This window comes from Musca vetustissima, unplaced genomic scaffold (genome assembly GCF_032173495.1).
Source record: "Musca vetustissima isolate MV318-11 ecotype Yass unplaced genomic scaffold, APGP_CSIRO_Mvet_v1 utg80691, whole genome shotgun sequence".
Classification (NCBI taxonomy): domain Eukaryota; kingdom Metazoa; phylum Arthropoda; class Insecta; order Diptera; family Muscidae; genus Musca; species Musca vetustissima.
Window position 1 is genome coordinate 51353 of NW_026888568.1, and position 12821 is coordinate 64173.

Here is a 12821-nt window from a genome sequence, read left to right on the forward strand (position 1 = left end):
TTTGATATTTCCCGTGGCATGGCAATATTTTAGGTACTTTAAGGAACAACGTGGCCCTATGGAACTATTATTATTGCTCTTTTCAAGAAAAATAATATAGGTCATGTATCTTAGAATCAGAACTCTATACCGAATGTCTTCTGATTTTCATTCTTGCGCTTGTCACAAAATTTAAGTGTAATTTATGGACAACGTGTACATACAATGATCGTTTCAATGGATACGGAATGGATACGCCACCAATTTTCGCCCAAAAATAACAACTACGACGTGGTGCTATCAAAATAGCATAATATTTTTTTGCAACATTTTCCCCGTTTTAGATTTTTTCTCACCTTTTAAACCTTCCCTAGACCTCCACGAACATTTCAAGACTAAGATCATATAAATCCGTTTAGCCGTTCCCGAGTTTTAGCGAGACTAACGAACAGCAATTCATTTTTATACCCTTCACCACACTGGTCTTTGTGCATATGTTTGTAACAGGCAAAAGAAAACGAGATAGACACATGGTTCCTTTTGAGAATATGCATAGAATCACTTTCTGAGTCTATTTATGGATGTCTGTCCGTCTGTAGATGTTAAATTGTAAACAAAGTACAGGTCGCATTCATAATCCGATTTTAATGAAATTTGGCACAAGTCACTTATTTGGCCAAGGACGAACCTATTGAAATTGGGAAAAATCTGTTCAGATTTAGATATAGCTCCCATATATAGTTTTGTCCGATTCCATGTAAATGGTGCACCAAAGTTCCTATATACCTTTCGATTTGCATGAAATTTGGCACAACGTACTGGATTAAGTCTTGAATGATGTGTGCTAAGTTTCGCGAAAATCGGTCCAGATTTAGATATAGCTCCCGTATATATTTTCGTCCGATTTAAGGTAAATGGGGCACCAAAGTTCCTATTTATCTATCGATTTGCACGAAATTTGGCATAAAGTACTGAATTAGGTCAAGAATGACGTGTGCTAAGTTTCGAGAAAATCGGGTCAGATTTATATATAGATCCCATATATATTTTTTCGTCCGATTTAAGGTAAATGGGTCTCCCAAGTCCATATATATCTTTCGATTTGCACGAAAGTTTCGTGAAAATCGGTTCAAATTTAGATATAACTCCAATATTCAGTAGTGTTGGCGGTTTATTTGGGATACCATTTGTATTTTGTTTTTGCAAAATAGTCAGGCTGAATCCCAATTTGTTGTTTTATAAAAAAAACAACTTTTTGTTAGTAAATAAAATAGAAAAAACAACTATTTATTAGGGATTCAGCCTGACTATTTTGCAAAAACAAAATATAACTGCAATATATATTTTTGTCCGATTTAATGTAAATTGTGCACTAAAGAATCAAAGATTGACCGACCCGCACACAATTTTGTACAATGTGCTGAAGTTACTATAACCTTCTGTGTGTCAAGTTTTCTTGATATTGGTTCAGATTTACATATAGCTCCTATATATACTTTCGTCCGATTTTAAGTAAATGGTGTACTAAAGACCCATAGTTAGGCCGATTGGCAAAACGTACTAGTATACATTTATCTCGGGCAAGTTTCCTTGTAATCGGTTCAGATTTAGATATAGCACAGCTTCCATATATAATTTCGACCTATTCATGTTGATTGTAAACCAAATAATCAATGGGTGCTAGATTCATATTACATTTTAAACAGTCCGACTTTACTACTGTACTTACTTGTTATATATATATAGATATATATGTATTTAATTTTGGGCATAAGAAAAAAATCTTAAAATTACGCCGTTTATTATATTTACCAAAAACGTTGATATATATCTTCCTCCGTAAAACAATAATATGAATATATTATAATAATAGCGATAAAGTTGCTCATCTTCGCGAAATATGAGAAAAATAAAAAATATAGCAGATTACATCAATATTTTCATTATATTAATGACATACACACACCTAAAAATTAATTTAAAAATATCTACATAATCTAAACACTAAGATGAATCAAATGACATCAAAATCACACAAGTCCGTGTAACGGTTTGTAAATCACAGCGACAACAAAACAAGATATTGAGGAAAAATATTTGTTTTTGTTTCGAAAAAATAATGTCATCATATTTATTTTTTTCATTTTATACCAGAAATTTCAGAAAAAAATGTTGGGGTTATTCTGCCCGGCGAAATTCGGGTAAAATTTCGCCGGGTAAATGCGCATCAAAATTATTTGATGCCCATGCGGTTTCCAGGAAATACTGAAGTTTATCTTCAAATCCATATATATATTGCGAAATTTCATTTGACGGCTAAGATGTGCCACACGTTGCATTGAAGTACCCAAAAAATCGTAAAACGCGAATAATTTCCGAAAACTCCATATGCCATTAACGCGCATCCGATTTCGGTGAGCACCCTAAAAAAATACATCGATCCATACCGATTTCAATGTGGTCCATTAAGAACCATGGATGTGCCAGCTCACAGTATTTTTGAGATAAATTGGGTACATCTCTCTTTCGGCTGAAGTTTTTAAAGTTCTGTTTTCGAAAAAGATCAAAATCCGTATGAGGTCATTTATTGAAGCGGAAATGATCCACAGAAAACGCAATTAAATCCGCGATATTTTCAAAAACATTTTTTGCCAAATTTCGTGTTTTTGGAAGGCCAGTTCCCGCCGTTCTAGTAGATGGATTTTCACGAAGAAGACTTTATATCACCGAAACGTAAAAAACCTTATTGATCGCGGGTACCCATATCATTCAGTTGACAGATCTAACAATTTGGCCCGAAAATTTTAGAAATTTGATCGCACAAAAATTTCACCATCGGATGAGTATTACTCTGAAGCATATCAAATTACGCAGATTCGCGACTACAATAATCTTATAATCGATTTTTAGAAATTCCTGTTTGCGTATTAAATCTAGAAGTAAAATTCAAAAAACGCTCAAAATCGAGCTTCAAAATGTCAGCATCATTTAAAGGTAGATGCAGTTAAAATTTTGAAAAATGATACATAAGGGGCGTAGTCCCAATTTTATTGACTTCTAGTTTTACATTGACACGAAGACCGTGAAATGAGTGGATTAATCACAAATCGATAGAAAACACAAAAAAACTGGTTCGCCTCAACCTGTTTTTACACATTTTTTACATTAAAGTAGACACAGCTTCCACCAAAATAAAGTTTGGAGGTCAATATCATGAACAGTTTGCAATGACCAATCAGTTAACCCAAAACTATTCACTTTTTTTCATATACTTAATTAATTCCCGAGTTATAAAGCGGTGAACCTCCGCTTCAGCTATATTAAAAAATTGGCAATATTGCCCATATATATACAATTTATACCCTTCACCACACTGTGGTACAGGGTATAATGTCTTTGTACATATGTTTGTAACAGCAAAAGGAATCGAGATAGTTCCTTTTGAGAATATGCATCGAATCACTTTCTGAGTCGATTTATACATGTCCGTCCGTCTGTGATTCTGATGAAATTTGGTACAGCTCATTTAGTTGGCCCAAGGACGAATCCTATGAAATTAGTGAAAATCGGTTCAGATTTAAATATAGATATAGCTCCAATATATAATTTCGACCGATTTGAGGTAAATGGTGCTACAAGGTCCCTGTAAATCTTTCCATTTGCACGAAGTTTGGCAAAGCGTACTATATTGAGTCTAACATTATGTATGCTAAGTTTCGAGAAAATCGTTTCTGATTTAGATATAGCTCCTATATAGATTTTCGTCCGATTTAAAGTAAATGGTGCACCAAAGTCCCTACATATCATTCGATTTGCACGCAATTTGGTACAGAGTACTGAATTATGTCTGGAATAATGTGTGCTAATTTTCGTATAGTTTCGCCCGATTTAAGGTAAATGGTGCACTAAAGTCCCTGTAAATCGTTAGATTTGGGCATAGCGTACCTCATTTAGTCTAAAGTGAGGTGTGCTAAGTTTCGTGAAACTCGGTTCAGATTTTGATATAGCTCCCATATATATTTTCGTCCGATTTTATGTGAATGGTGCTCTGAAGCCCCTGAAAATCATTCGATTTGCACAAAATTTGGCTAGCGTACTGAATTAAGTCTAGCATGATGTGTGCAAAGTTTCGTAAAGTCGGTTTAGATTTAGATATAGCTCTTATATATATTTTCGTCCGATTTTAATTTAATTGTGCACTAAAGATCCATAGTAAAGCCGACTGACACAACGTACTGAAGTTAATATAAATTAATCTCTGGGAAGTTTTCTTGAAATTGGTTCAGATATAGATATAGCATATCTTCCATATATAATTTGGACCCGTTCATGATAATTGTACACCAAGTAATCAATGAATGTTTGATGGAGATTAAATTTTAAACCGTGCAGCATTCCAAATAGCGTGAGTCAAGTTTGCTTTAAATCGATTTACAAAATTTAGCATAGGTTGCAGAAAGACATGTGTAGGGATTGATGTTAGTCGGTTTAGATATAGATAAAGATCACATATTTAAGTTTGTTCAATTGCATGTCAATGGTTCCTTCAAAAATCTGACGTCTGTTACGATACATATGTAGAATATACCCAAAGTGGTGAAGGGTATCATATAATCGGCCCAGTCCGACTTTACTACATTTCTTACTGGTTTTAATTTATTTAATACTATCTTTATACCCTTTACCACACTGTGGTAAAGGGTGTTGTGTCCTTGTGCATATGTTTGTTATAGGCAAAGGGAAACGATGAAACCACTTTCTGAGTTGATTTATGCATGTTTGATCCGATGTGGATCAAATTTGATACAAGTCACTTATTTGGCCCATGAACGAACCCTTTGAAATTGGAGAAAATCGGTTCGGATTAAGATAGAGCTCCCATTTATAGTTAGACCCGATTTTATATAAACGGTGTACCAAACTCTCAATATTTGTCCTTAATTCTGTACAGCGTACAGAATTAAGTCTGGATTGATGTCCGTGAAGTTTTGTTGAAATTGGTTTAGATCTGGACGAGACTATATATGGGAGCTATTCCCATATATAGTTCTGATGCAATATCGGCCCACTTGTTGTGTTTTTAGGAAATCAGGTAAAAAAAGTGTCAGCCAGCGTTGCCGCCAGATATATACCTTCACCCTATGGTTTGCGGAGAAGGTCTTCAGAGTTACACACAGGTTTTATTATTCGTTATATATATACTAGCGGGCCCGGCTAACGTTGTCTTGCCTAGCAATATTGTTAATGTATAATTTTCGCCATTTTAGATTTGTTTTTATAACCTACACCATAGGGCGTAGTGTAAATATCTTTGCAATATTTTGCCTTCTAAGTTTCTCGTGGATATAAGTTTATTAATATTTGAATTTGTGGGAAAAAATAAATTTAATAAATTTAAATGTACTTATAAGTTTGACTTTCGGATATAATTACATTATCCCAAAATATTCATAAGACTTCCTAATAACGGTAGCCTAATATTATGTTAGCTTTTTATACCCTCCAATATTTAAAATAGAGCTTTGAAATTTGCATACATTACTACTACTCCTATATATAACGGTACCTCGTAATATGAGGAATTTTGATTTTTTCAACAGAATTGGTTGTAATTTTATATTTTGGATTCTCATTGAGCAAAAAGTGTCCGGACAAATAATTATTAAAATTGGCCCAAGACCTTGAGCACGGCCTTCAACAGAATTGCTTCTAATTTAAATAATATAAGGGATACTTATTGAGCAAAAAATATCTCTACATAAAATTATAAATATTGACAAAAGTATCAGGGTATCCCCCTAATATCGGCATGCCTTAATAATTTATAGTCTCATGTTCAACACAAATGTAACATCATGAGACACTTTGTTATAATAAATTTGGAGAGATTTTGGTATAACATTCACATTACATATTATACCTTGGCTGTTTTTACATATTACTGTTTTCTTGTTAGTTGTTCTCTTTCCAATTCAGCTTAATGATAGATTTTTGCAAAGAATATATGTCGTATATTGGATATATGCAAAACACATATATCCGAACAATATGTTCCTATTGAACTATTATTATTATTTTCAAACATAATAATCTAGCGTATGAATCTTAAAATCAGAATTCACTGAATGTCTTCTGATTTTCCATCCTTGCATTTGCCACAAAATTTACGTGCATTCTATTGAAAACGTGTGCATGTAATGATCGCGAGTAAATTCAAAGATAATTTTTTTGTATTCTCACATAAAATAGTTTCAATACAATGTCAATCTAATTGATAAAAATAAAATATTTTGAATAATTGACAAATGTAAGCCTAAAGGAATGATACGCTACCAATTTCGCCCAAAATATCTCAAAATAACAACAACGACATGGTAAAATCAAAATAGCTCGATACTAAATTCGTGGCAATGCAAATATGCTTCATAATAATTTTTCGCGGTTTTCGATTTTTTTTCTCACCTTTTAAAACTTGCGTGGGACTCCACGAACATTTTAAGACTAATATAAGAATAATCCGTTCAGCCGTTCTCGAGTTTTAGCGAGACTAACGAACAGAAATTCATTTTTATATATAGAACTAGCTGGACCCGTGGGACTTCGCTGCCCCTACTAAAGTGATTAAAATGGGAAAGTTCACGTAGAAAACTATTTGTATGCAGTTAAAATCAGTTAAAAGCTATGATATAGATTTTATAGTAGCCAAATTCGAAGATTACTGTTCGGCTATGGATATTTCGTAGTGCAATATCAGTAATTATAACCAAAATGACTAGTATGTAGGTAGAAATGTACTAGTTGCTTTTTGCTTCAAACTAGTAACATATCTGTCCATTTTCCATATAACGAACTGTCGATTTTAACATGGGGTTGTCATATACGCCTAACTAGTTCATTTGTATACAATTAAAGTACTAGATCCTATACTAGTTAAATATATACTAGTTGTTATGTAGTACTGTAAACTACTGTTTTGGACTAGTTTTATGTGAACTAGTGCACACTCTAGTATGCTTCATGGTAGTTTTATACTACTCACATCTTTCCTAGTTGTATATCAATCCATCATTACCAGTTTCGCACTAGTTGGTTGTGTATAATTAAATACTAGTTAATTTTATCGTTTTTTATTTTAGTTTTAAAAAAGTAATATAAATTCATATTAAAAAATTAAATTAAAAATCCATATCCACATTTGATGTATGTATAAAAAATAAAAATAAAAAATAATTCACTCAAAAATTAATACCAAAATTTAATTCACATCAATATTTTCTGTTGACTCTAGCTCGATCTTTTTATTTTCAGAATTCTTTCTGAATTGCTTCTTTTTGCATAATTGCATTGCCTGGCGTAGTAGCTGTTCCACATTTTTTCCCTTAGGGATGGTAGTTTCTATGGAGTCTGGAAAATGTTTAATAAATTGTTTAATATTAAAAGTTTTACGTTAAAATATTCCACTTACCAATTAAAGCTTTGTAGAAATTTTTATATTTCCTTTAAGAGCGTTTTCCATGAGTACCGTCTACATTAAAATCCATTATGACTTTAGAATCCAGTATATTCTCTATATTTTTTCCGACACAGTTTCGCCACAGCTTGCTCATTGTAGAGACCTAAATGTGAATGATTAAATTACTATGTTATAACAATTAAGAAAATATTTACTTTAATCCTAATTCATTTTCGATATATTTCTATACAAATAATAAACACATTTTTTACTTACGTAAATATCTCGGTTGTCACAAGTGATTTTTTCCTCCATGGTTTGCAACATTTTTTCAGACGATATTGGAAAGTCATTTGTAGCGGTACTGATTGAAGTTTCTTGTTGTGACTACCTTTATTTCGGCAAATGCGGACATAATTGCCTCACTGTTTTGTTGGACAGTTTTAACTAAGTCGTTTATGGTTTCTGAAAGTCGGCAATTTTAAACCAAATTAGTACAGTAAAATTTCTAATATGTGTTGAAAATATTATTTAATTAAAAAAAAGTAGTTCAAACAGCGATAAAAGTAGTGAATCGGCGATATCCCAAGATTTGAATAAAATGTTTTTTTGTTTGGATAAGAAAACATTGAGTTTATTAAATAATATGAACGAAATATTTCAAATTTCATGATCCAATAAAATTTGTTCCGGCACTGTGTAGTATATACTCTTAATTTTTTTATGCTTTTCTTGTAAATTATCAATTTTTCTGGAAAGTTTTTTTCAATTTTTGCATGAGTTGTTTTCAGTACCTGAAATGAAAGAAAATACATACGAATTTATAATATTTATTTGCTTTCACTTAGGTGCATCTTTGAAATTTGTGAATCCATCTTTAAAAAAATTTTGTTTCATAAAATTTTTAAAGATTACACTGTAAATTATCAATTTTTCAGGGTTTTCTAATTTTACCAATTCTGTTAGTTGGAGTCCCTGGACCACGAAAATACCTTTGATTTTTCTGACTTGCTTTCACTTAGGTTCGAAAAATCCATAATTTTATAACGGTAAATATAATTAAAACGTGGTTTCATGGATTTTCCATTTGAAACTTGAATAACTTATTTACTTTATAACGGATATATATTATTCTTTTTTTATTTCTTTATTTTTATTTCTAAAATTGAGAATTTCTCTACATCACCTAAAGAAGATACATCGGCGCAGCAAATACCAATATTCATGGAATCCCTTGGCTCCTTAAAATAACTTATTATATTTGTTAATATTTTACCTATGACAATCTTTTCTTCTTCTTCTTTCCTTCTTCTTCAAAACTTTGAATTTCAATTAGAATATATGGTTTAATGCAACAGAAATTGTCTGGTTTCTTTGAAGTATAAAGACATTTATTGAAGTAGTAACAAACCCCTTTATTCTTCATAGTTCTGAAACCTTGACTTGGGATATCGATAAAATAACTTTCGTACCGAAATCATTTAAAAATCTGCTGTAGTATATTCGTGGGCTTTTTGACATACTTTCCCATTGTTTGTAAATAATTTTCGAAATCATATGCACACGAACCAGACATTAAACCAATGTCTCTAATGCTATCCACCAAATGTAGCAAAGTATGGATGTTGTAGGACAAGCTACTATCTCCGAAAACAATTGGAAAATTATGTACAAACAAATCTAACAATTGTAGCTCTTAGGACATAACAACAATCTACATGCGCAATGTAAGAGTAGAAAAACGTAGTATGTGTCGTCAGGAATTAGGTCTTTGAAAACAAAAATCCCCGTGTACAAAAGAAACTGGCGGAACTCCGTTGCCTTCCAGTTTGCTATGTCATCGAAACTTCTTGATTTCCTTACACATTCTTGTGGAACAAATGTTTTCAAAGACTACCTTTTTCGACATGCAGATCTTATCCCTTTTGCTAACTTTAACGATAGTTTTCCCTCCAATATTCGTAATATAAATTTCCGCATAATTCCCAAATCTAGTAAATGCATAGTATCTATTGACGCTTGGCTTATCATTTTAACGCAGAATATTTCTAATGGTGTTTTAGTATTTCTAAAATTAAGGAGATGGTGTTCCAAATACTTTCTATTTTTAAAATCAATCATTAAAACATTTCCAATTTTTTTGCCTACTTGGGTGCATTTGCTGCAGCCATGGAACGACGCATGGTTTGGTATACCACATATGTAAGCTTTCGCTGGTGCATCACAAACAATGGCTCGTATTTCTAAACTAAAAATATGTTCTGCAAATTGTATCCCATTTTCTGCTATGTCTTCCATTTCATTCACAAAATCTTCTAAATACGTCAAAATACATTCCGGGTTTTTAAGACCAACATAAATCCCAACTGGAAGGACGTGTACCTTTTGGGAATTAACAATTCTTATTAAAACAGGCCACAGTTGAGCTCGAGAGCTTTTAAATAAGGTCAAGCCATCAATATTTATATCAATCATTATTTTGTCTAATCCCAATAAAAATTTACCAACTTTCTGTAATTGACTTCTTATGCCTAAATGACAATACAGGCTGGGACGCACTTTCCTTATAATGGGTTTCTCAACAATTTTCGGCAATAATGTTTCTGCTTTCTTTAGTACATTTAAATTCTCTTCTCTTAAAATGCACAAAAGTTCTTCAAATGCTTTCCTGGAAATTTTGTTTCTTATGTACCACTTCCCTAACTTATCAGTAAATAACTCTTGCTGAACATTGTGGTTTCTGGTGTTAACATCACATTCCTCATCTGACAAATCTGTGGTTAAAACAGCAGGCTTATCATTTATATTTATGTTTTGTGTTTCTACATTAGAACTATTTCTTAATCTATTAATGTATACTTCACGTTGTTTTTTTTATTAACCTGGACATATTTCTTTTACTCATCTTACTTACCGTGTTGAATAGTTTTTTTTTCACAGAGAAAGCACATACACAAACCCACAGACTGAATGATCTACAAACAGTTTATCTTTGATTCATTTAAAAAAAGGGTTGCCAAAATACGTAAATATACCATTTTCCCATGAAATTTTATATTGCAAGCATTACCAAACATTAAGATTTGCCGAAAAACATAATTTGTCAACCCTGTAATCGAAGCACAAACTAACGGGAAAATGACAATGAGTGGAAGAGCGGCACTCACTGCAGCACTTTGTAAGACAAAAGTATAGTCAGTCTCTTTTCGCTTCGACTAACACGAATAACTCAACTGTCTCATGGCAACTAGTAGTATGACTGTTTCAATATTTAACTAGTTTCATTTTAGCTACAGTGAACTAGTAGTATGACTGTTTCAATACGTGACTAGTTTTTATTTTAGCTGCAGGGTCGTATCAGCTGGTTAATGTATAAGTTGTTCGATTCAATAGATTACAAATACATTTTTAAATAATCATTGATTAACAATGGTGATATTAAAAACAATTTTGGATTGACTTATAACAATAGGGCAACCCTGCAGACAGTAGCAACACGTAACGTGATGGAGAATTGTCGGGAGAAAAGGAGAGAGGAGAAACGTGTTTTCAGAAAAAAGAAGAAAGAACAAGAAAAACGTGAGCGTGAGCAAATCGAGATGTACAGGAGTCAGAATGAAGTCCGGAAATTTTACCAACGAGTAAAACACCAAACCGAAGGCTTTGGTGCAGGCACATCCTCCTGTAGAGATGAAGAAGGAAACCTGGTGACAGATACAGACAGCGTGTTGAGGATCTGGAAGGAGCATTTCGAAAAGCTACTAGTATCAAATAGTGGCGATGAAGAAGATACCCCAGAAGCAATAAGACATGATGGTATAGAGTGTATACCACCTAGCCAAGATGAGGTCATAAAAGCAATTAATCGGCTCAAGAACAACAAAGCAGCAGGAGCCGATGGGTTACCAGCCGAACTATTCAAGACTGGTGGCCAGATGCTGGTCAGGACCATGCACCAGCTGATTAACACAATTTGGCTAGATGAATGCATGCCCAATGATTGGAACCTCAGCATCCTGTGTCCCGTGCACAAAAAAGGAGACAAGACGATATGTGCCAACTATAGAGGAATAAGTCTCCTTCCCATCGCATATAAAGTGCTATCCAGTGTGCTGTATGAACGATTGAAGCTAATGGTCAATGACATCATCGGACCATACCAATGCGGCTTCAGACCTGGCAAATCCACCATTGACCAGATTTTCACTCTGCGCCAAATCCCGGAAAAGACCCACGAAAAACACATCGACACATACCACCTATTTGTCGACTATAAAGCCGCATTCGACAGCCCTATCCGTTCAGAGGTGTTTAAAGCCATGTCTGCGTTCGGCATTCCTGCAAAATTAATACGGCTATGCAGGATAACTTTAAGTGGCACAAGGTCAGCCGTTAAAGTAGGAAAGGACCTATCGGAGCCCTTCAATACCGAACGAGGATTCAGACAAGGTGACAGTTTGTCGTGTGATCTTTTTAACATCCTACTGGAAAAGGTCATACGAGACGCAAAGGTGAACAGAAATGGCACTCTGTACACCAAACAACATCAGTTACTCGCCTACGCCGATGACATCGATATAATGGGTCGAACATTGCGAGCGGTAACAGGCACCTTTGAACAAATTGAAAAGGAGTCTGACAAAGTGGGTCTGGCAGTAAACGGCGAGAAGACCAAGCTGATGGTATCAACGCGCAAGACGTCCAGTAGACTCGGACCAACTGTGGAACTTGAGAACTACAGCTTCGAGGTAGTTAAAGACTTTATATACCTTGGTACCGCCATAAATAAAACGAATAATATCAGTTTTGAAATTCGGAGAAGGATTGTGATGGCCAACAGATGCTACTATGGTCTAAGTAAGCAATTTAGAAACAAGGCCACCTCTCGCCAGACCAAACTCACACTTTACAGGGGTGTTTGAGAGAAAAATTCTCCGAAAGATCTACGGGCCGATCTGCGTCGACGGTGAATATCGGCGTCGAATGAACCACGAGCTCTACAATTTATACGCGGACATCGACATAGTCAGTCGTATTGAGCTGCAGCGACTACGCTGGCTAGGCCATGTTGTGCGGATGAATGAAGATGCCCCAGCTCAAAAGGCATATAAAAATGAGCCTACTGATGGTTCCCGTAGAAGGGGAAGGCCACGAATTAGATGGAAAGACCAAGTAGAAAACAACATCTTGGAACGTGGTCTTCCAAATTGGTGGACTTGCGCACAAGACCGACGCGCTTGGAAATCTTTTTTAACCTCGGCTTATGGAACAGATCCCTGCTGTATAATTCCTGCAAAAGAATGCATTATCACACAACAATATTTTTACCGATCCTAGATTTAGTCTTGGTCTTAACTGTACATACCTTAGTATTTTTAAGAAAACCAAG

At 34.1% G+C, this 12821-nt stretch overlaps 1 long non-coding RNA gene across 1 annotated transcript; it reads right to left on the minus strand.

The window, feature by feature from the left end:
- Positions 1-7120: 7120 nt before the first annotated feature.
- LOC133336414 (uncharacterized) lies at positions 7121-8048 on the minus strand. Its single transcript, XR_009754543.1, has 3 exons — positions 7709-8048; positions 7426-7595; positions 7121-7357 (listed from the first exon to the last, which is right to left on the minus strand). It is a non-coding gene; the product is annotated as an uncharacterized LOC133336414 (long non-coding RNA).
- Positions 8049-12821: the final 4773 nt, after the last annotated feature.